At 41.2% G+C, this 24,842-nt stretch overlaps 1 protein-coding gene and 1 pseudogene across 1 annotated transcript in view; one reads left to right on the top strand and one right to left on the bottom strand.

Moving 5' to 3' along the window:
* HS3ST5 (heparan sulfate-glucosamine 3-sulfotransferase 5) overlaps positions 1-24,842 on the top strand; it is a 289,009-nt gene that overhangs the window by 248,496 nt on the left and 15,671 nt on the right. The window lies entirely within an intron of this gene.
* On the bottom strand, positions 23,287-24,213 carry LOC125120653 (craniofacial development protein 1-like; annotated as a pseudogene).

Raw genomic sequence — 24,842 nt, 5'->3', positions numbered from 1 at the left:
TATTTACATTTGCATTTCTAAGTTATTCACCATAAATACATTTTTAACTCTGGAAAACCTTAAAATAATAAAGTTCCATTCTCAGGCTTTATACAAACATGAAAATGTTAATGATACTAAGGAATAAACTTTAAATTACAAAGCATTTTTATTCCTTATTCCATTATCCCGGCTGTGATAGTCAGGTCTCCCAACAATTTTGGAATATTAGGGAGCCCCCTAGTGGCACTTAGTAAATTTCCAAAATAAAGAATAAAATCAGTCCTACTGTATAGCACAGGAAACTGTATCCAATCTCCTGGGATAGACCATGATGGAAAATAATGTTTTTAAAATATATATATATATGTATGACTGAGTCACTTTGTACAGCATAAATTGGCACAACGTTGTAAGTCAACTATAAAAAAAGGAAAGGTTTTTTTTAATTTTTAAAAGAACAAAGTTCTTCCTTGGACCAGTTTTGGTACTGAAACATTTTTCTGACTTTTTTCTTAGTTTTAAAATATAAATAGACTTCCTATCTTGTCCCACTTCCTTTCATGCTGAGTATGTTTCTGGCATCAAAAATACAGTAATAATTCCCATCTCCAGTTATTCAGATGCCCAGTTGCTAAAATTTCTTTTCATTCTTTCTCAGCTTGTGACCTTTCCAGTCATCTCAGAAACATTTGGAGATTTTAGTGGGAAATAAAATTTCTGTATTAAATTGTAAAAACATCCATCTACTCCAGTAGATGTTGGCTTTAATATGATTGCAGTACAGAGGCATATCTTTATTATACTTTCATCTTGCCAAAGCAAGATACACACAATGATATTCTGATCATCTTATCATTGGGACAGTCATATAACATGTTTAGAACTTCCTGACATCACTTCTAACTATAGTGAAGGTTTGATGATGGGCCGAAGAGTGATGTCCTCTTGGATCAAATGAGTAACTTGCAGTAGTTCTGATGCTTTTCCAACCAGATCAACACAATGCCTCTTTCCTGGCCTGGAATTATCCTCCTTAAATTATCCACCTTAAGGTGAATGAAGGATTCCTGGGAGTTACAACACTTCTACGGAATCTTAAAGGATGCAGTGAAGTCAGTCTAAGAAATGATGGAGGAGTTCCCGTAGTGGCGCAGTGGTTAACGAATCCACTAGGAACCATGAGGTTGTGGGTTTGGTCCCTGCCCTTGCTCAGTGGGTTAACGATCCGGCGTTGCAGTGAGCTGTGGTGTAGGTTACAGACGCGGCTTGGATCCAGTGTTGCTGTGGCTCTGGCGTAGGCCGGCAGCTACAGCTCTGATTGGACCCCTAGCCTGGGAACCTCCATGTGCCGCGGGAGCGGCCCAATAAATAGCAAAAAGACAAAAAAAAAAAAAAAGAAATGATGGAGGAAAGCATTCCTCACAGCGAGAGCAACTTCAACAGGAATATAAAGATGACTTTAGCATGACTTTGCCCTGGAAACCATATTATAAACTATTATATCGTTGAAAGAGGGAGTGAGATATAGGAGCATAGGAGACATAGCCAGAGATTTAATAGGGCCAGCCAAGCCATGGAAAGCTCTGGGTGCTTTCCTAAGGGGTTTAAATTTATTCAGAACACCAGTGGAAAATGTTGTGAGATAGTCAGATTTATGTTGTAGGGAATGAATCTGGGAACAAAGTACAGGATAAATTTGAGGGTGATAAGATCCAAGTCAGAGTGACCATGTAGTCCAGGCAAGAAAGGCTGAGAGCTGGTGGAGCAAGCTACAAAAATGCCTCTGCAGTAAAGTTAGGTCATTTCTGGGCCATAGATGCCCTGGGTGACAGTGTAATTAACTGGGGTCTGAGCAAAGGCTCTGGCACCACCCTGTCTCAGATCAGCCCCCCATAATTTTGTCTTGTATGACTATTTAGCCCATGTCCTTGGCCGTACTACTGTCTCCCTCCCTCTCTCTGAGAGTGAGCTTATGGGAGCATCTCATAGCCTTCAGCCTTAAAGAAAAACATGGATTGTGTCATCTGAATTTACTACTTTGGAGGTTGTAAAGCCTGGAAAAGAAGAACTGGGTAGGAGGGGTGAGATCATGGAACATGAAGAATGATGTGGTATTGGGCATGCAGGTTGGGGAGAAGCCCAGAATGACTCCTAGGCCTCTGGCACGGTGACCAGGAAGATGGAACCACTAATGACTAGTTTATAGAGCCAGTGAGAGAGAAAGAGCTAGTTTTCTAGGCTGTGTAACAAACCCCCACAAACTTAAAACAACTTAGCAGCTTAAAACAACACATGTGTACTATCCCATAATTACTTTGGGTCAGAAGACTGGGCACAGCTTAGCTGGTTTCTTCCACTCTGGATCCCATAAGGCTCCAACCAAGCTGTCAGCCAGAGCTGGTTCTCATCTGGAGGCTCAGCTGGAGAAGGATGTGTTTCCATGCTTGTGCATCTGTTGATTGTATTCAGTTTCTTACAGTAGAGAGTTCATGGCAGCTTCTTCTTCAAAGCCAGCAACAGAGATCTAAAAGCAAGTCAGCTAGCAAGACAGAGTCTTAAATAATAACAAAGTCACAGAAGGGCTATCCCATTACCTCTGTCATATTCTAGGAGTTAGAAGCAAGTCATAGGTCCTACCCATACTCAAAGGGAGGGGATTATACAAGGGCCAGTGATGTGGGAGCCACCCTAGCTGGCCGTTGCATGAGCCTTTTTGTAAGGTTTAAATATGTGAAATTTCTGGTTATTCAAGGAAATTCCATTCACTGTAATTTGGACCATTATTACACTAATTAAGGATTATTACAATATTAATCTTGAAAATATCTACCATCGGGGGAGGGGGCAGAAATAGCTTCCTTCTTTCTGATCTTCAGTACCAATTCAGCAGGCTTATATGATACATTTTTAATAAAAACTTGTTCTTCAGAGTCTCATATGCCTCTGTAAAATCTCAGTTCATCATTTCAAAATTATAAAAGAGCAAAATCTAAGAATACTTCATACCAAAAGATATTATAAAAAACATTGGGTTGTTGCTGGTTGCTCTCCTGGCCACTGTGAGACTTGATTTGACATGAATATTTACTGAAATATTGGAACTGACTTTAAATCTTTCCCTTTGGCACCTCTTCTTGAACACTGCCTCCCCCCCAAAAAAAAAACCAAGAATTTTTGAAAACTAGAGACAATCCTAAAGTGTCATATATTTTACCCAGTCTCCCTTCAAATCCTAATGACTTCTTCTTCAGAATTCTGCTCCACTCACCCTTTTTTCTCCATTCATACAACCTATACTCGAGGGCAAGCTGTCAGTGCCTCATGTCTGAATAAGTCAGCATCAGCCCCCGCCTGGTGTCCTCATTCCAGTATTTGCTCCGCGTTCTGTCGGTCCTAGTCAAGACTGAATTTTTTCTTCTACATAAACAGCTTTTAGCATGAAGTTTATTTTTTCATTCATTTGTGCTGCTACTGCATTTCCTATGTTACCATCTTTACACATCCATGTCTGGCTTTTTAGAAGATCTAGCCCTTCAATCTCCCTTCCATTCTTTAGTACAAACTATTTTTTCCCTCTCCAGTAATCCCCTCTTAGTCCCTACACAAGGCAAGCTTATTTCTGTTTCCTTACCTCTCACCATATTTTATTTGGATTGTCCATACCCCTGTCATCACCATGCTGCCCTAAGTCACCATGAATAGACATTGGAGGATGGTTAAAAAAAAAAAAAAATGAAGGGAAAGTGAGGTGAAAGACTTATACATTGAGAACTGGAAAACATTAATAAAAGAAATTAAAGAGGATGCAAAGAAATGGAAATATATCCTATGCTCCTGGACTGGAACAATTAATATTGTTATAATGGACATACTACCCAAAGCAATCTGCAGATTTAATATGATCCCTATCAAATTACCCATGACATTTTTCACAGAACTGGAACAAATAAACTTTTATGGTTTATGGAACCATAAAATACCCAGAATTGCCAAATCAATTCTGAGGGTGGGGGAAGAAAAAAAAAAAGGCAGGAGGCATGTCTTCCAGATTTCAGACAATATTACAAAGCTACAGTAATCAAAGCAGTGTGGTATTGGTACAAAAACAGACATACAGATGAATGGAACAGAATAAAGAGCCCAGAAATAAACCCAAACATCCACAGTCAATTAATCTTTGACAAATGAGGTAAGAATATAAAATGGGAAAAAGACAGTCTCTTCAGCAAGTGGTCCTGGGAAAACTGGACAGCTGCATGTAAATCAATGAAATTAGAACACACCCTCACATCATGCACAAAAACAAACTCAAAATGGCTTAAAGACTTAAACATAAGACGTGACATCATAAAACTCCTAGAAAAGAACATAGGCAAAACATTCTTTTACATAAATTATAGAAATGTTTTCTCATGTTATCCAAAGGCAATAGAAATAAAAACAACACTGTACAAGTGGGACCTAATCAAACTGATAGACTTTTGCACAGCAAATGAAACCATAAACAAAACAAAAAGTCAACCTACAGAATAGGAGAAAATAGTTGCAAACGATGCAACTGACAAGGGCTTAATCTCCAAAATATACAAACAACTTGTACAACTCAACAACAAAAAAACAACTGAATGGAAAAATGAGCAGAAAACCTATAGACATTTCTCCAAAGACATATGGATGACCAGTAGGCACATGAAAAGATGCTCAGTATTGCTAATTATTAGGGAAATGCAAATCAAAACTGCAATGAGGTACCACCTCACACAGGTCAAAACTCAGAAACTAGTAGAGAAGGAAAAACCACAAGGTTGGAAGAGGTGGGCATAATAAGCACCAATATCATCACATCCTAGAAGTCAAAACCAATGCCTTAAGCCAAGTTAAGTCCGTTAGCCTGGATAAATTTAAATATCAAGTGTTGAGACAAGCAGAGACCGGCAGACCAGAAGTATCCTAGAAAACAAAATCCCAGAGGGCAAGAGAAGTGTGAGGATCTTCTCAGGCATTGTAGGGATGGGCAAGCAAAGAGGGCAGGAGGGTACATATTCAATAGCTTGATGAGAGACAGCATTCTGCCAGAGATTCCAGTTCTCCCATGAAACAGAGTACTTCTATCCAGGCAGCTAGGTACATGTGGAGGATCCTGATCCTTAAAGCCAGTCAGTCTTGGCTTCAAATTCCTCTTCCACTATTTGTTAGCTATGTTACTTTGGACCAGTTATTGGACTTCCTCAAGCCTCCTTTCACTTATGTGTAAAATGTGGATAAACATAATCAGTCTCATGGTGTTATAAGGATTAAATATAATTACATATCTAGGAAATACCTGACATCTAGCAAGTATACACGTATTTATTGATTTTTATCATTATTTTTATTTTTCCATCTGCCAAAGCCAAAATGGCTCCAAATCGTCCCTGAGTCCTGCATGAATGACCTCTAAGCTCTTGTGATTTATAGAGGCTTTCTCATTCTTTGTTGTGCTGCTTATCACAAAATATTCTGTGGGCTTGCAAAGTTGAAGGTTATGTAAGCGAATATCTCCAATGATATCATGAACTCCTTGGGGAAAGTCTTCCCACTGCTAAGCTTATTATAAACTCAGCTGGCACTTGTTATCACGATGCATTCCAAGGTACCACTTCATGCATTCCTTCAACAATTATTTCTTGAGCACTCACTAGGTGCGATGCATGGGGTTGTAACAACAAAGAATAAATAGCTTGGCTTCCTGGAGTGAAGCATGAATGGTACCACTCAAGTAAGAGCATGTGAGTCTTTAAAAATGGAAGGACCTAAGAGATTATCTGCCAAGCTCTTTAGTTTTACAAAAGTGTGATTGATGATCTAAGAGATGACTTTGGCTTTTAATTTCTTCATCACTGAACTTTTTTTGGCCTATTAAATCATATCATTTTAAAAACAAAGAGGAAAGTCTTGAGTGTTTTTTATTGAGCAAGAGTTTGGACCTGATTGGTTTTACCATCTGTCCTGTCATTGTGACACTGAGTCCACCCCTCTCAGAGAATCCTCCCAGAAAATGTGCATGGCATAACCTCTGCAAGTCTTTACCAGAACACTAATAAGAGTTCTATATGGTAGCTGTGCTCTGGTTTCATCACATATCTTCCCCAGCATGAAAAAAAAAAAAAAAATCTGTCATAGAAACATGTAATTCAAGCAGAATGCAAAGATGTTTTCTACTTTCTTCATCAGGGAAGGCCAAGATGGCGGTTCCCTCTGATGGTCATTCCAGACCATTGCTTTTTACATTTGAAAAGACACATCTAAGCATTTATATAGAGAAATGCATTTGAATCAATACTATGGGACTGACATTGAAGATTCAGTAGGCTTTAATCTAATTGTTTGTTCAACACCCTTCGATACTTGATCCACAAACTTATCTTAAAACTAGAAGGCCAGAGTTCCTGTCGTGGCTCAGTGGTTAATGAATCCAACTAGGAACCATGAGCTTGTGGGTTCAATCCCTGGCATTGCTCAGTGGGTTAAGGATCCGGCGTTGCCATGAGCTGTGGTGTAGGTTGCAGATGCGGCTCAGATCTGGTGTTGCTGTGGCTGTGGCATAGGCCAGCGGCTCCGACTCCCATTAGACCCCTAGCCTGGGAACCTCCATATGTCTTGGGTGCATATGGCCCCAGAAAAGACAAACAGACAAAAACAAAAACAAAACAAAACAAAAAACTAGAAGGCCAAGATGAAGATTAACATCTCTAGTTCAGGGGGTGCTAATGAGACATGATCTATTAATCCTATAAGAAAATCTTAATTAGACACTGGAGCACTGCCTGTTCCATTGTTAAATATTACCCAATCCCCAAAGAATTAAAGAATAAATAAAGATTAAAATAGAAAGCCGTGTTATAATTAGGTCCCCTGAAATGAAAGTATTTGTCACTTATTTCTCCTCAATAACTCAGTATTAGTGTTTACAATGAAAGTTTGATAAAAATGTTCTTGAAATAGCTAGATATGTGGACACTTGGGAAATAGATTATGATTCAACACAATTCCACTAAGCAGGCAGTTTTGTTGTGAGTTTTAGCTGCAGCAGTCTTAGTCCCATCCGGATTAATTTGCAAGGTAGCTTCATCATGATTTACTTCTTGTTCATATAACAGGATTTTTCTATTAAAAAACACTAATTTTTAACCCAGGGATTTCATAATGCAAGTTCACAGATTTTGGAACTGTTTTGTTTTATTTCATTGACATATTTTCCAGTCTACCCATCAAACCCGAAAGGGAAATGGCAGTGAGGGATGAGATGGGAGGAGAAGAGCAGCAAAATAAGGGGATGGTAGAAATTTACTCAAGTTTCCTAGACCTAAGAGGGTAGAATATAGCATACCCACAATAATATACATGACCAGCAAGCTTTTCCATAACATTTGATGTTCTAATTTTGTTTTCATGATTAGGTTCAAGATAAAAGCAGAAAGGAAAATAAAGGGAGAGAACTTTGGGGACACTCGTTTACTACTTCAGAATAAGTTCCCTTGTTAAAATAGAGGTGGGAAAAATATTGTTGGCATTTTCCATACAATTAGTTACAAAGTGTACTAACAACCCAGATTGTCAGATTCTGTCCTTCACATCTAAGTAACAAGCAGATTGTTTTACACAGATGGAAAATGTGTGAGATGCATAGATTTCCAGCATAAACTACCTCAAATAAGATTTATTAATGTCATTCTACTTATCTAATCTGTTTAAAATCATAGCCTGAATTCTCTTCAACTCCTTTAAAAAAGTTATTAAAGCCTAAACTTCACATTTCAAAATCTTCAAGCTTTCACAAGTCTCCTAATTTATTTTTTTATTTTTTTTATTTATTTATTTTTTTTTTGCTATTTTAAGGCCACACCCATGACATATGGAAGTTCCCAGGCTAGACGTAGAGTCGGAGCTGTAGCTTCCGGCCTACACCACAGCAACGCCAGTTAAGCCACATCTGCAGCCTACACCACAGCTCACAGCAATACCGGATCCTGAACCCACTGAGCAAGGTCAGGGATTGAACCCACATCTTCATAGATCCTAGTCAGGTTCATTAACCACTGAGCTACAAAGGGAACTTACAACTCTCCTAATTTTAAGCAGAGGAGAGGATTCCATCTGTACACAGTTCCCCAAAAGTTGTTATTTACTATTTCATCACTGGAGTTTCAGAAATGGAGCAAGAATATCCCTAGTATGAAGTTTTGGGGAGGTACTTAGCAACTGTTCTGGATCTTGTTATATTGGATAAAACTCTTGAAAAAATCAAGGCTACCTTCTTTCCACCCATACTAAACCCCAAAAATTGTGTTTTTAAGAGAATATTGTGAAGAATAAGAAATTAGCAGAGTTCCCATTGCGTGCAGTGGGCTAATGATCCACCTTGTCTTTGTGGAGGCACAAGTTTGATCCCCAGCCCAGCACAGTGGGTTAAGGACCGGGCATTGCTGCAGCTGTGGCATAGGTCACAGCTCCAGCTCAGATTCAGTCCCTGGCCCAGGAACTTCCATGTGCAATGGGGGCATGCAAAAAAGAAAAAAAATGAAAGAAAGAAAGAAAGAAATTAGCTAGTGAGGCCAAGATCATGAGGTTGACTAACAGCTTCCCTCTGTTTATTGGCCACAAGTAATACCTCTTGCCCCAACTATAATGAATGTGTGTTCTTATTCACAAGCGTTAATGGGAAATGATAGGAGAGGCAATCATAGTATTTTGAAATAATGTAGAAGAACATACAGCTCCAACACTTCTTAGTCATATGTTTGCACAGTTTTCCTTTACATCTCTGAGCATCACATTTCAAAGTGGAGGTGTTCATAATACCTAATAACTTTGCTTTGAAAATTTTATGATACATGTAGGAGAAGTGCTCTGTAAAATAACAAGCAACAGATAAATGTACAAAGAGGAGCAGGACAAGCAAGAATGGGGGGATCAATGAAATCCATCACTGCTCTTTTGAAAATTACTGAAAGCATGTACTCTCTTTGTCCCAGAGAAAGGGCAGCAAGATAAATAAATACTAACCAACTTGGAGAGGGTCGCCTGAACAGGAAGGAAAAGTGTGATTTACTCTTATAAATCCATGCCTAAATGCCATTGCCAGAAAAATTGTTAAATGAATATCTTTTCTTTTTCTTTTTAGGGCTGCACCTGAGGCATATGGAAGTTCCCATTCTAGAGGTTGAATTGGGGCTGCAGCTACAGGCCTATGTCATAGCCACAGCAATGCCAGATCCGAGCCGTGTCTGCAGCCTAAGCCACAGCTTGAAGCAATGCCATATCCTTAACCCACTGAGCAAGGCCAGAGATCAAACCCACATCCTCATGGACACTATGTTGGGTTCTTAACCCAATGAGCCATAGTGGGAACTCCTTGAATGAATATCTTAATGGTTAGTTAATAAGAATATTTTTAACATATCTCCCTACTACTTCCTAGCTTTACCTACATCATAAAGTGAAAATCTCACTACTTTGCAAATCAGGAGACATGCAGTCTAGTTTCAGTTCAATAGGTGTGCTTACATTGCATTATTCACCCATTCATTTAACCACTGTATATTGACACTTTAAGCATCTGGTCCTGCACTGAGCACAAGAGATACAACAATAATACTTTGCCTGTGGCTTACACCAAGCAGGGATCGCCCATCTTCTCCATCCAGAGTTCCTGTATCTGTAAGAAGGAGGAAATGGACATGATACAAAAATAGTTGTCCTTTTCCATTAACTATACGAATTGGCATATCGCTTGTTACTTTCTCTTTCAATCAGACTGGGAAGACTTGGCGCTTCCCCCCAACTTCTGTAATACATGACTCAACCACCACCGTCCATCCTTAGTTATTTCAGACTCAGATTATTTTAACAGCATCATCTCCCTGTCTTGGGTCCATAATATCCTCACAATCTAATACATGCCTCCATACCAAAACTTCAGTCGCTGCCTAAAAATTGCTCCAGTTCTATGTCTTTTTTTCTCTTCGTAGATTTTCACTCTTGATTCTCCTCCAAAGACTCAGAGAATCTTCATGCTGATCTTTACCTATTCATTAAATCATAAAATGATACTTAAGAGTATGTACATATATACATACATAATGATGTCTATACATATATACACATATCACTTCTCTCCTAAATAGCATCCTTCCATTCACTTATGCATCACACTTTGAACGTCACTGAGGGAAGTCACTATGCTATTTGTGGAGGCAAGTGCAGATATATTAAACAGTCCTTATCCTCTAAGTACTTATAACGTAATAGAAGACAAAAATATATGCTCAAATAACTACATGTCTGAATCTTTTCTTTAGGGGAAAAAGATCCATTCAATTGATGAGATCAGAGAAGGTTTCTTGTAGGCAGTGGCACTAAAGTGAGCCTGGAAGAAGGGACAAGATGTTGAAAAGCAAAATGGTAGGAGAGAAAGTCATACAAGAAATAGTATGACCAGAGGAAAGCAGTAAGAACAGGGTCTCTGGAAAAATACTGGCCATGAGGGGCATTTCATGTGTGAGATATGAGAGATGAGGCTGTCAAAGGAGAATGAGGAGTTCCCATTGTGGCTCAGGGGGTTAAGGACCCAGCGTTTTCTCTGTGAAGATGCAGGTCCAACCTCTGGCCCTACTCAGTGAGTTAAGGATCTGGCGTTGTCTCAAGCTGCAGCGTAGGTCACAGACGTGGCTCAGATCTGGGGTTGCCATGGCTGTGGCGTAGGGCTCAGCAGCAGCTCCAATTTGACCCCTAGCCCAGGAACTTCCATATGCTGTGGGTGCAGCCATAAAAAGAAAAAAATAAAATAAAAACGGAGGATGAGGTCAAATGTGAATTACGTGTGATTCTGGGACTTTACGCCCTGGGGTAGCACTATCTACAGCATATAATGCAAGCCATATACATTAATTTTAAGATTTAAGTGGCCTCATTAAAAAAGGTAAAAAGAAACAGGTGAATCAATTTTCACGATATATATCCTTTTACCTACTATAGGCACTATGGCATTTCATATAACATAACATATAGTCAATATAATCAATATAAACATTATTAATGAGATATTTTACATTCTTTCCTTCATTCTATGCCTTTCAAATCTCTGGGTACTTAACACTTGCAGCAGTGTTGTGCTAATGGCTCGCGACTAGTGACTACAATGCTGGACAGAGCAACTCTAGGTGATAGAGAGACACTGCCAGGTTTTAAGGTAGAGTGTGGTTTGATAAAAAGAAATTTTTAGACAGCGACTGAGGTTTTGGTATGGAGGCATATATCAGATTGTGAGGATATTATGGACCCAAGACAGGGAGATGATGCTGTTAAAATAATCTGAGTCTGAAATAACTAAGGATGGACTGTGGTGGTTGAGTCATGTATTACAGAAGTTGGGGGGAAGCGCCAAGTCTTCCCAGTCTGATTGAAAGAGAAAGTAACAAGCAATATGCCAATTTGTATAGTTAAAGGAAAAGGGCAACTATTTTTGTATCACCTGATTAGCTTGCTTATCTCACTGGATTAGAACCTCAAATCCATAGACACCTACTAATGAATTATGCCAAGCTTTAGGGGTTATATGTATATAGGAACAGTTGTTCTTTTTCGTTTTTCTCTTTTTTCTTTTTTTGGCCACTCTGTGGCATGTGGAAGTTCCAGGCCAGGGATCAGATCCAAGCTACAGTTGCAACCTATGCCACCACTGTGGCAACGCCACATGGTTTAACCCCCTGTGCCGGACCACAGATCAAACCTGTATCCTGGTGCTGCAGAGATGCCGCTGATCCCATTTTGCCACAGGGGAAACTCCTGAATTGTTTTTTTTGTTTTTTTTTAATTATTTATTATTATTTTTTTCCCACTGTACAGCAAGGGGGTCAGGTTATCCTTACATGTATACATTACAATTACATTTTTCCCCCACCCTTTGTTCTGTTGCAACATGAGTATCTAGACAAAGTTCTCAATGCTATTCAGCAAGATCTCCTTGTAAATCTATTCTAAGTTGTGTCTGATAAGCCCAAGCTCCCCATCCCTCCCACTCCCTCCCCCTCCCATCAGGCAGCCACAAGTCTCTTCTCCAAGTCCATGATTTTCTTTTCTGAGGAGATGTTCATTTGTGCTGGATATTAGATTCCAGTTATAAGTGATATCATATGGTATTTGTCTTTGTCTTTCTGGCTTATTTCACTCAGGATGAGATTCTCTAGTTCCATCCATGTTGCTGCAAATGGCATGATGTCATTCTTTTTTATGGCTGAGTAGTATTCCATTGTGTATATATACCACCTCTTCCGAATCCAATCATCTGTCGATGGACATTTGGGTTGTTTCCATGTCCTGGCTATTGTGAATAGTGCTGCAATGAACATGCGGGTGCACGTGTCTCTTTTAAGGAGAGTTTTGTCCGGATAGATACCCAAGAGTGGGATTGCGGGGTCATATGGAAGTTCTATGTATAGATTTCTAAGGTATCTCCAGACTGTTCTCCATAGTGGCTGTACCAGTTTACATTCCCACCAATAGTGTAGGAGGGTTCCCTTTTCTCCACACCCCCTCCAGCACTTGTTATTTGTGGATTTATTAATGATGGCCATTCTGACTGGTGTGAGGTGATCTCATGGTAGTTTTGATTTGCATTTCTCTTATAACCAGCGATGTTGAGCATTTTTTCATGTGTTTGTTGGCCATCTATATATCTTCTTTGGAGAAATGTCTATTCAGGTCTTTGAATTGTTATTTTTAATGTAAGTTAGCACTGTTAAGTTACAGGCATTTATACAACAAAGAGAAAAAGCTGTTTTTGAATACTTTGGAAACAACAAAGAGGGAACATACAGTTCTGCCTGGAAGAATCTACAAAAGGTACTTGGAGGAAGCGCTTTCTGAGCTGAATATTGAAGGACAAGTACAATTTCTACAAGTGGAAATAAAGATAGGACATCATCAGTGGAAAGAGCATGAGGAAAGTTAGCAAAGTCTTTGGTATGTTTTGGAAACTAAATGTTTGCCAAATTTAAGTCTGTGTGGACATAAGGAAGGAGGCTGGAAAGGTAGTTAAGGAGAAGGGTGATGGAAGATCAACACCTAGTTAGCTGAGGAGCATTCTACTTTGCTGCAGAGACCTGGGCCCTTGTGAGGAAGAGGAGCCCACGACCAGAGGTGAGCATTAGGGACATGGATTCAGCTTGAAAAATGAAAGCAGAGGAGTTGGTTTCTGAGAGAGTAATGTGCAGACAGTAGCTTGATACTATAACTCAGAGTACTGATTTAGCGTCAGATGCAATGACCTGCCTTTTCACTGAAAAGTATTCAACATTTCACTAAACTGACTTTTTCTTGCCAATAGAAAACTCAATTGCATTATCCTCTCTGCTCACAGTTTAAGCATAAGAGCTGGTATTGTCAGGGGTACAGGGTATCTCCTAAAGGAAATAGCATTGCTATTCTATGAGAAGAAAGTGTCAGAGAAAAATCACTACTGCTTTTTTGTTTTTCTTAAATTGACAGGTGATGGGGAAATATGCCTGCATTAGTTTTCTCTTTTTCTTTTTTTTTTCTTTTTTTTTCTTTTTAGGGCCATACCTGTGGCATATGGAAGTTCCCAGGCTAGGAGTCTAATCAGAGCTGCAGCTGCTGGCCTACACCACAGCCACAGCAATGACAGATCTGAGCTGCGTCTGCAACCTACACCACAGCTCACAGCAACACCAGATACTTAACCCACTGAGCAAGGCCAGGGATCGAAGCCACATCCTATTGGATACTGTTGCTGAAATTCAGCCTCTGTCCACTGGTGCTAAATACAAATGTGGAGACAGAGTTTTGGGGAGAAAAGAAATAGCTTTATTGCTTTGCTAGGCAAAAGAAGCTAATGCCCTAAAGACTGTGTCCTCCTTTGGGAGCAAATACGTGGTTTTATAGTTTGGGAGTAGGAAATAGGGTCACTGATGAGAATAGGGTAGGTGCTAGCTTGCATTGTTTTCCAAAGCTGGTGTTTAGGTAGTCCCAGGATTGGTTCTGATGATCCTTCTTTTGGAATGAAGAATGCTTCATTAACATCTTCCATTTGTTGGGGGTTTCCATTCTATGGAAGAACTCAAAGATATTGTTATTTATGTTTGAGTTCAATTCTTTGAGGAGGAACCAGGACCCTGCCCCAAGACTGCACTGTTGTATCTTGACTGCTCCTCCATGGTCTCTGCTTCCCCTCCCTTCCCTGATTAGAAACTGTTTGAACTCAGGGAAGGTCAAGGAGGCTGAATGAGGCCTGTTTCCTAAAAAGCAATGGGGGGCATAAGCTTTTGTGCCCAGGAGCCCCACAGGGCCCAGCTAGTCGTGTTCTTAACCTGCTGAGCCACAACAGGAACTCCTGCAATGATTTTCTAACTCTGCATAGCAAATGACTGCAAACACTGCAACTTAACACCCATTTACTCGCTCACAGTTTGGTAGTTCAGGAGTCCAAGGTGGACTCAACTGCATTCTCTCTGAAATCAGGCTGTCAGCTGGACTGGGCTCTTTTCTGAAGGCTCTGGGGAAGAATCTGCTCCAAAGTCATTGTTGTAGTTGATGGAATCTAGGTCCTTGTGGTTGTAGGAATGAGGTTCCTGTGTTCTTTCTGGCTGCTGGCTGGAGGTTGCTATCAGTTCCTGGCAGGTGCTTTCCAAGCCCTTGTACCTTAAGCTCTCAGCATCACATCAGATGCTTCTCTTACTTGGAATCTCTGTAACAACCTCTTCTGCGACCAACTGGAGAAAACGGCCTCCTTTTACAGAGCTCTTCTGATTAGATTAGACCTGCCTGGATGGCCCTTCTCTCTCTCTCTCTCTCTCTCTCTCTCTCTGTGTGTGTGTGTGTGTGTGTGTGTATTTGTTGTTGTTTTGTTTTGTTTTGTTTTGTTTTTTGCTTTTTTAGGGCTGCACCCAAGGCATAAGGAGGTTCTTAGGCTAGGGGTCTAATCAGAGCTAAAGCTGCTGGCCTACACCACAGCCACAGCAACACAGGATCTGAGCTGCATCTGTGACCTACACCACAGCTCACGGCAACACCAGATCCTTAATCCACTGATCGAGACCATGGATTGAACCTGCATCCTCATGGTTCCTTGTTGGGTTTATTAACCACTGAGCCATTAACAGAACTCCCGGTCTTCTTATCTTAAGGTCAACTGATTAGAAACCTTATTTACCATCTCCAAAATAGTTTTTCTCTGTAACAGAGCATAATCACCAGAGGAACACCAGGGACAAAGGTCATGGGGGGAATGAAGAATTCTTCCCTGCCTACCATGCCCTTCCTGTCCCATCAGAGTACATTTCACATGGAACCATTTCATTTTTCCTTGTCAATTGAAAGAAGCTATTGTCACTTTACAAGATGAAACAAAATTTGTCTGAATGGTTACAAAGGACAAATTTTGTCCTGGCTGAGTGACTGATTACATAGGTGGGTAAGAAATTTATATGAGTTTAAGGGAAAGGGAAGAAAATAAGAGACTTTCATTTCTGGCCTTAGGGCCAAATAGCTACCTTCTATCACACTCGCTATTGAAATACCTATAATGTATGGTGAAGTAGCTAAACTATATGTCTACAGGTATGTAACTATATCTATGATGCTGCTTGAAAGGAAGGAGCAAGGAGGCCCCAAATGAAATAGAATGAGGAACTGATACTGCTATAAAATTGACTAGCTACCCAAGGCAGAAGGAAGAGTTTATCCAGTTAACTTGACCTCTATAACTGGATGAACCTAAATTACTGGAATGATGATCTGTTTGGACCACGTATATTAACTTTATTACGTGTATAATTGTTACCTCTCCAGCTTATACTTTTTGTGTGTGTGTGTGTGTGTGTGTGTGTGTGTTTTTCAGGCCCGCACCCATGGCATATGGAGGTTCCCATATGCCTAAACTCTGTTTAGGCTAGGGGTCTAAACAGAGTTACAGCTGCCAGCCTACACCACAGCTCACAGCAACACCAGATCCTTAACCCACTGAGCAAGGCCAGGGATCAAACCTGCAACCTCATGGTTCCTAGTCGGATTCATTTCCACTGCACCACAATGAGAATTCTTCCAATTTACACTTTTCTATATGAACACAAGATTAGAGAGAGGTTCTGCTTCATAGTTTACCAGCAGGACAAGTTTATTAAACTCCAGCAACTATTTAATGAAGTGAAAAGAAACTCCAGGAGGGGAGAAAACACACACTTCTTCTATAAACATTAGTTGCATACACCAATGAGATGAGGAGATTAGAAGTAATTGAGCTTCCATGCCCAAATAAAACTCAGTTCCTATCTCTTTTCTTTGGATATCATTCTACTAAATGAGACCCCTGAAACAGACACAGCATTAACCAGCTCCTTTTAAGTTTAGTAGTTACAAATGCAGAATGAGTCTCTTTCTGCAGACAGAGAGCCAGAGGATCACTCAAGCCAACGCAATAATGGCAGCGGTGATAAATTATGTATGCACGATATCAGAAGCTGAATGGAGGGAAGAAATGGAGAACCCATTTGAAAATTTGGAATTTGCTCAAAGCTGCTCCTGCCATAACTCCCAGGAGGATAAACCTTCAGCCTGGAGCAGTAATAAACTCCACAGTTCTGTATAATTTATCAACTTTTTTCCTTTTCATTTTCAACATTGGCCCTTCATGGTTAACTGGAGGAACAAAGGACTAAATAGCTTCCTCAGCCATTTGAAAGAGCAATTATGAGCATCCTGGCTGATAGATTTTCTGCTTAATCTGCTAACAAATAGTGTCCCTTTTCCTCTTAATCTACACCCCAACTCCGTATTCGACTTGACACGTGCAGCATACCACTCTCCGTGCCCTTGCTCTTGTATCTCTCTTCATTCGTTTCCTTCTCATTACAGCTCTCTTATGTGATCATTATAATAGAAGAAAAGTGAGTTCTTTATGACAATTTTCCTCAGCTTCCCTTGGTTAATTTTTTCTAAATGTGATTCCTATGGGCTGCCTGACAGCCGGGCACATTGAAGGCTAATCAGTAGAATCTTTCTTAAGCGTCCTGTCTTTTCAAAGAAATTTCATGCCTTTGAATGAGAGAACGGTTTTTCACAGTAATTGGCCGTGGAATGTGATGCAGCCATCTTGAAAGAGTTCAAGCTGGTTTCAAACTGGGGAGGGTAAAAAGAACTTAAAATTTGGGATTTACCTCAGGCACTAATTCCCCAACCCCTCACTGCAACTTTCTTTACTTCCTTACACATTAATCTCCCATTATAAGAATACACATTTAGGGAGTTCGCATTGTGGCTCAGCGGGTTAAAAACCCAACATGGTGTCTGTTTAGGATGTAGGTTCAAATCCTAGCCCTGCCCAGTGGGTTAGGGATCTAGCATTGCCGTGAGCTTCGCCTTAGGTCTCAGATGTGGATCTGATCTGGCATGGCTGTGGCTGTGGCGTAGGCTGGCAGCTGCAGCTCTGATTCAACCCCTAGCCTGAGAACTTCTATATACCACAGATGCAGCCTTAAAAAGGAAAAAAAAAAAAAGCACATTTAGTGCTAAGCTGATGGAATCCCTTAGTAAGAGAAGGTTAGACCCAGAAGAGATTGTTAAATTCATCCCCAGCCCTCAGTGCCTTGGGAGGGAAAGAAGGAGATCAGGAAGGGTAAGTGATTTACCCAAAGTCACAAAGCAGGTGAGTAATGTAGTTTCAGCTACTGTTTTGTTTTACTTTAAAGGGAGAGATGAGGGGGGAGGGAGTTTCCTGCCATAAAGTAGGAGCAGATTCTGTAGTCCTGGGAACTCTGCATTTTCTCATCTGCATGATAGGGGTTATGTATGATACCGCCCTCCTCACCATGCATGACTCCCTCCTACTAATCTATTGTAGTGTGAACCCGTCTGCTGGGAGGTGTGTGTGTGTCTGCATGATCCTGTGTGGCACACGCTCTACTCTGGATATTGTACTTAGAGCTTTGTAGATAGTTGCCATGTTTCTGAAGACAGACACCATTCCCAGGGTTGGGACCCAAGGAAGAGATGGGCCTCAGGGAAGATCCCATAACTTGGAGAACTGAAGGGGAGTGGAATCCCAGTGCTGTAATAAGATGTAAAGGATTGGGTTCCTGGGTTAAGAAAGCATCTCTCTTAAAGCCAAGCCTCTGGGAGAAGGAGGTACCCCTGTGAGGAGCCACAGCCTAAACACAAGTCACCATTTTTCTGCAGACTAGAGGGTCAGGTGACAGGACAGTTCACATAATTTGTGAGGCCCACTGACAATGCAAATGGGCCTCTTGTTCAGAAAGTATTAAGAATTTCAAGACAGTAACAGAGCCTTAAATCGAGCATTGGGCCCTTTTGAGCACAGAGCCTCACATACCTAAGGACTGGCTCCGTCTGGCTGCAAGTGGTTCTTTTGGCAAATTGTGGTCTAACCACCCCCAACCATGTCTTCACTTATAGGATAATTTGAAGAAATAAGTCTTGTTAAAGGAAGACTAGCGCCTTTTGCAGAGAGGTCTGACCATGGCCACTTGGGGAGGAGGCACAGACCCTCTGCAGGGGAGGTGGTGCTTAGGGCCAGCAGACGGGACTTTGAGGTGCACCGGACCTTGCCCTTGTGAAGCGTCTACCTTCACTGCTAATCCGAGAGGATATGGGCTCTGTGTTTAAGGGATGATGCCGTTTCCTTATACTTTGATCAAGAGTTGACCTTGAATGATGGAAAACGACAAGAGTAATGAAGCAGGATCTCGGCCCCTTGTTCCCCACACCATTCCTGGCGTCAACAGTTCCTGGCACATGGCAGGTACTCAGTAACTATTTCTTAATGGATGGTAGCATAAGCAGTTATCTTGGGGTCAGAATTTGGTGGAGCCCTTAGGAACCTGAAAGGAAGATCTGAGATTCAGAAGGAAGCAATGTCTCTGGTGATAGAAAATGTGTTAATAATACTATAACTGAAGAAAATGTTAGCCTGCCCAAGAGTGGAGGCTTTTAGAATCATTTTGCATATAAATGAATCATAAATTATTTTACAGAATTATTACTTATAAGATTTTTTTCTAAGACCTATAGTTGTATTTGTGCTATCTGCCAAAAATAGCAGCCCAGCATCCTTTCTCTTTAAGTTTTGGTTTTTTTTTTGGTTCTTTTTAAATTTGTACCTTCAGTATATGGAAGTTCCCTGGCTAGGGGGTCAAATCAGAGCTGCAGCTGGACCTACGCCACAGCAACGCTGGATCGGAGCCACATCTGTGACTTACATGGCAGCTTGCAGCAACTCCAGATCCTTAATTCACTGAGCAAGACCAGGGATCGAACCCATATCCTCACGGAGAATATGCTGTGTTCTTAACTTGCTGAGCCACAATGGGAACTTCTAAGTTCTGTTGTTTAAATAACATAGTCAGTAGCAGGATACAGGGAGAAACCAGAAGGAGGCACAGAAAGCTGAGGAGAAAAACCTAGAAAAGTGAAAATATAAAGAGATTACGGGGGCCTCAGAAATGAATGTAGACCTCTCTAGAAAGGGAGGAGGCTAGGAGTTCCCATAGTGGCTCAGCAGAAGCGATCTGACTAGCATCCATGAGGATGCAGGTTTGATCCCTGGCCTCACTCAGTGGGTTAAGGATCCAGCGTTGCCGGGAGCTATGGTGTGGGTCACAGATGAGGCTCGGATCCCACGTTGCTGTGGCTGTGGTGTAGGCCAGCAGCTACAGTTCCAATTCAACCCCTAGCCTGGGAGCCCCCATATGCCATGAGTGCAGCCCTAAAAAGACAAAAAAAATTTTTTAAAAATTTAAAAAGTGAGGAGGCTAAAAAGGGAAGGGAAGGTGACGGGTAGGGACACTCTCATTTTCCCTGACAGCTCTGGGCAGCACAATACACACTCAGGAGTGTGCTAGGTGCTCAGAAACGATGTGATCACTGAATACAGAAAAGATAAATGGGACATTATTAGTGGTGAGCTGGTAAACACTTGGCAACCTGCTCTTGAGAGGGCGATGGATGGTCAGTAGTGTTTGTCAATGTCAGTTATATAAAACTCCCTCTGTGGCCAGTTTTAAGCAACCCACATGAATTCACTGAGAGTGGAAATGGGAAGAGAGGCCCAGTGGTATCTCCACTGTACAATACAGTAGATCTAACTTCAAGAGCATAGGTAGTAGTAAAACACAGTGCAATAATTGGGAAATAATGAGTTTTTCATATGTATTGCCTTCGCTCTTTAATTGCGAGTTTTTCTTTTTTCTTTTCTTTTTTTTTTTTTTGTCTTTTTGCCTTTTCTAGGGCCGCTCCCATGGCATATGGAGGTTCCCAGGCTAGGGGTCTAATCAGAGCTGTAGCTGCCAGCCTATGCCAGAGCCATAGCAGCGCGGGATTGGGATCCGAGCCGCGTCTGCGACCCACACCACAACTCACAGCAATGCCAGATCCTTAACCCACTGAGCAAGGCCAGGGATCGAACCTGCAACCTCATGGTTCCTAGTCAGATTCTTTAACCAGTGCGCCACTACAGGAACTCCTAATTGCAAGTTTTTCTAATGCAGTTCGTAATCATGCCTTTAACAACTGACTTGCAAAGTCTGAGTCAGCTCCAGTGCTCCAGTGGATGGGCTTCATCAGGTGCTCCACTATTCACATTATATAGAAAGAGGTTTTTCTGGTTGAAAAGAACTGAGGCAGGAGCTCCTGTTGTGGCTCAGTGGGTTAAGAACCTAATTAGTATTGGTGAGGATGCAGGTTCCATCCCTGGCCTCACTCAGTGGGTTAGGATCCAGTGTCGCCACAAGCTGCAACACAGTATAGGTCATGGATGTGGCTCAGATCTGGTGTTGCTGTGACTGTGGTATAGGCCAGCAGCTGCAGTTCCAACTCAACCCCTAGCCTGGAAATGTATGTGTGTTGCAGGGGCAGTCCTAAAAAGAAAAAAAAAAAAAAAAAGATTGAGAAAAGAAAGGTAAAATAAGAGACAGAACAAGAAATCTCCCAAGAATATTTTCTCCTTTACTGCTTTTCTAAATATTTTGTTTTTTGATACCTGACTCATCAGAATTTACAAGTTGACTGTGTAAGAAAAGATGAGTGATCTATTTCTACCAATAAACTCTGTCACATTTTCAACATCAAATGAACTTAGTATGGAGGCAGAGTTGTACAATGTAAAAAGCTCCAAATCAGCAGTTAACTCCAGATTTAATGGTTTGAGGCTTTGAGCAGGTCATTTCCCTACCATAGGTCTCAAGAAAGCCTACTGCCCCTCTTATATCACAGGACTCTGTGGGGGTGCAGGTGGAGGTCTTCTAACACACTGAAATGTTGATAATCTGCCAGTCACTCTCAAATGGTTTGGAAAAAATAAAAATGTGTTTATAGAGAGACACATAAAGCAAATGTGTCAAAATTTGTCAATTGATAAAACTAGGTGAAGAATATGTAAGTATTCAAATTTTTCAAAATACAGATACTGACTCAGAGACTTCGAAAAATTTATGGTTTCCAAAGAAGACAGTTTGGGAAGTGGGGAGATAGGCCTGGGATTTGGGATGGAGATGCTATAAAGTTGGGTTGTGATGATCGTTGTACAACTATAAATGTAAGAAAATTCATTAATTAAAAAAATTTTTTTTCAAAATAAAATGGTGAGAGAAATGAGGTTGTACATTAATGAGGTTATTATACACATATAGCACTCTGTAAACCTGCAAAGCACTCTACAAAGATAATGTACTATTACCTGCTTAGAGAGATGTGGGAGTTCCTGATGCGGTACGGTGGGTTAGGAATACGACTGTGTCTCAGTCGCTGTGGAGATGCAGGTTTTCTCCTCGGCCCAGTGCAGCAGGTGAAAGGATCCAGTGTTGCTGCAGCTGTGGTGTGGGTCACAGCTGTGGCTCAGATTCAGTTCTGGCCTGGGAACTTCCATCTGCCATGGATGCAGCCATTACAAAGAAGAGAGCAAGAGAGATCTATCCAGATGCTGTAGTCATAAGGATAGTCAAAGTTCACTCCATCTAGCTGATTCAATTATTCAGCAAATATTTACTGAACATCTGTGACCCCAAGTGTTAATGGTACCATGATGAACAAGACCCAACCTTAATCTCATGGAAGTTACATTCCAGTTAGCAAGACAGTGCACAAGCCATGATGATATGGTTTCGAAAGAATTCAATACAGGATGCTGTGGTGACACATAGAAAGCATGTGTAAGCCATTCTTGGATCATGAAGAAGGGCTTTTACAAAGAGTCTCAGATCTAAAAGATAGGAATTAACCCAAGGCCTGGAAAGACATCAGCATAGTAGAGGTGGTTACCGTTGATGGAGCATAATTATGTGCCAAAGAGCACTCCAAGTACATTTACTCCTCACATAAATTCTTTGGGGCTGGCTACTAGTATCCCACTGGGGACACCAGCTGCTGGTTCCCCAGACCTGATAGATGAAACAGAGTTATTGTTTTCAGGCTATGGAAACCTTATGTAGAAAAGCCCTGACAGAAAATGGACTGTGACTTATGCAAAGGAACTGCAAGTTGTTTTGTGTGCTGAAGATTTTATTTGTAGGCATTTGGAGAGGGGTGGTGGTGGGGAGGAATTGCAGTGAGAAATTAAAGGTCTTTAAAACCCTGGGGATCATGGGGACCCATTAATGAGAATTAAGCCTGAAGGCAACATAATCAAATTTCTGTTTGGAAAGGATGCTCTGTCATCAGTATGAAGAAAAAACTGAGGCAAAAGCAAAATGAATATAGGCAAGTCAGGAGCCCATAAAATCTGAGAGAAAGAAACTATGGCCTGAACCAAAGCAGTCACAACTGACAGTACAGAAAAGTAGGTAGAGTCTAAGAGTGCTTTAGAAATAGAACTTTACTGCAGGGTGGCACCAAGGGTGATGGATTCCAAGGTTTCTGAGTTGAGCAACCCAGTCAGCAGATTGGGAGTCAGTCACTGAAATACTGAGGGGAAGAGCAGGGGAGGTAAGACGAGACGTGTGATAATGAGAAGGCAATAAACAGATTTCACCAAGACCTTGTTGAGGTCAGTACATAAGAATCTGAATCAAGTGGCAGTCAAAACCAATGTTATTTTTTTCAACTTGTATTTATTTTTTCAAGGGTAAACTATTAAAAGTAGAATGAATGAAACCATGTGAGATCAAGACACAAAGACAGAAATTTCATGTAGAAAAAAAGACCTTGCTGGGAAACAGTCAATGAAAAGCAGAGGAAATGTTTCACAGACACAAGAAGCTCACAGTGTAAACAGGACTAAGCTGCTGTAGTTTCCCCATCACATCAGGATTTCATTTTGCTCAGCCTGAGATGGCGCTTGATTTCAAACTGCCTGTGATCCATTCAGTCTAGAAAAGCTTTCTGTTTGGTGTGCCCCTCCCTCCCTCGATTGTGGACAGCTAGTTCTTCACCCATGCCCTCTTCCTCCTTGAAATGCTCCCAGTCCAGCTTGGTGCTCATCTTTTGCTTCTTGGCTCCAATTTTACCCCAAAGGCTGCTCATGCCACCTCATCTTCTTAACCGTGACTCGGTCACAGGTGACCACAGAGCTGAAGAGACATTAGCCTGTGGTTTTTCTTTCTCATTTTGCTTGAAGAAGGATTTGGCTTCTTTACGTGTGGCATGCACTTCCTTAATCACCTTGACTTCTTCATTAGCAAAATCAGACACCTTGGTGATTTTTCCCTTTTTCTGTTTCTTTAGACTTCTCCAGCTCTTCTGCTTTGACCAACAATTTATTTGAACTTGTCTCTTCAGTCTCCTCTCTTGTTAACTTGTATACTCGGAAGCACTTTTTATTTTGGTCCTACCTCATTAAGGAAACTAGCCCATAGCTCATCCTCCTTTTTTCTTGAATCCTCTGACCCACTGCCTTTCTCCTGCTCTGCAGCTGCATCTTCCTCCTCACTGCTACTTCTTCAGATTCCTCCATAGCATCCCCCTCTTCTTCTTCTAATGAGAGGCCACCTTGTTTTCTCTTTCTGGCTGTAATGGTCTGAGCCTTTCTTTTTTCCCCTTGGTTTTCCTCTCTTCACCATCCACTTCATCTTCCTTCACGAATTCATTTAAGTCATCTTCACTATACTCTCCACCCTACCGCCCATAGTCCTCTGCCTCCTCCAAAGTGGAGAAGTTGGGGGCGAGGCTGCTGTGGGCGAGGGGGTGGGGGTGGGGGTGTTGGCTAGGGAGGACCCCACAGCCTGCGCACATCAAAACTAAGGTTATTTTCATCACCTATTATAAAACCTTTCAAAAGGGGAGTCAGTTCTTGTATTACATGGAAAACAAGCATGGTTCCCATGATGCTGGTTGGTTTTACTCATAAACAGTATAGTGAATGTGAAAAATACTTTGTAAATGATAAAAACATTACCTTTCATTATTATCATATTATCATTACTTATTAATATTTCTCCTTCCTTTTAATAGATTCAAATGACCCAAATGGCCTCTTTTATCCACTCCTCCATCAAAAACATTTGTCCTCTTTTCCTCTTTTTTTTTCTTTTTTTTTTTCTACTTCAAGATTCAATGGAAGGAAATTTGGGTGGAGTTAAAAGTGGTTTTGTGGAGTTCCCGTCGTGGCGCAGTGGTTAACGAATCTGACTAGGAACGATGAGGTTTCGGGTTCGATCCCTGGCCTTGCTCAGTGGGTTAAGGATCCGGCGTTGCCGTGAGCTGTGGTGTAGGTCGAAGACGTGGCTCGGATCCTGCGTTGCTGTGGCTCTGGCGTAGGCCAGTGGCTATGGCTCCGATTGGACCCCTCGCCTGGGAACCTCCATATGCCACGGGAGCAGCCCAAGGAATAGCAAAAAGACAAAAAAAAAAAAAGTGGTTTT

The sequence above is a fragment of the Phacochoerus africanus genome, chromosome 2 (assembly GCF_016906955.1).
Source record: "Phacochoerus africanus isolate WHEZ1 chromosome 2, ROS_Pafr_v1, whole genome shotgun sequence".
Taxonomy (NCBI): Eukaryota; Metazoa; Chordata; class Mammalia; order Artiodactyla; family Suidae; genus Phacochoerus; species Phacochoerus africanus.
Note: the sequence above shows the minus strand (reverse complement) of the source record. Positions and strands in the feature narration are given on the sequence as shown.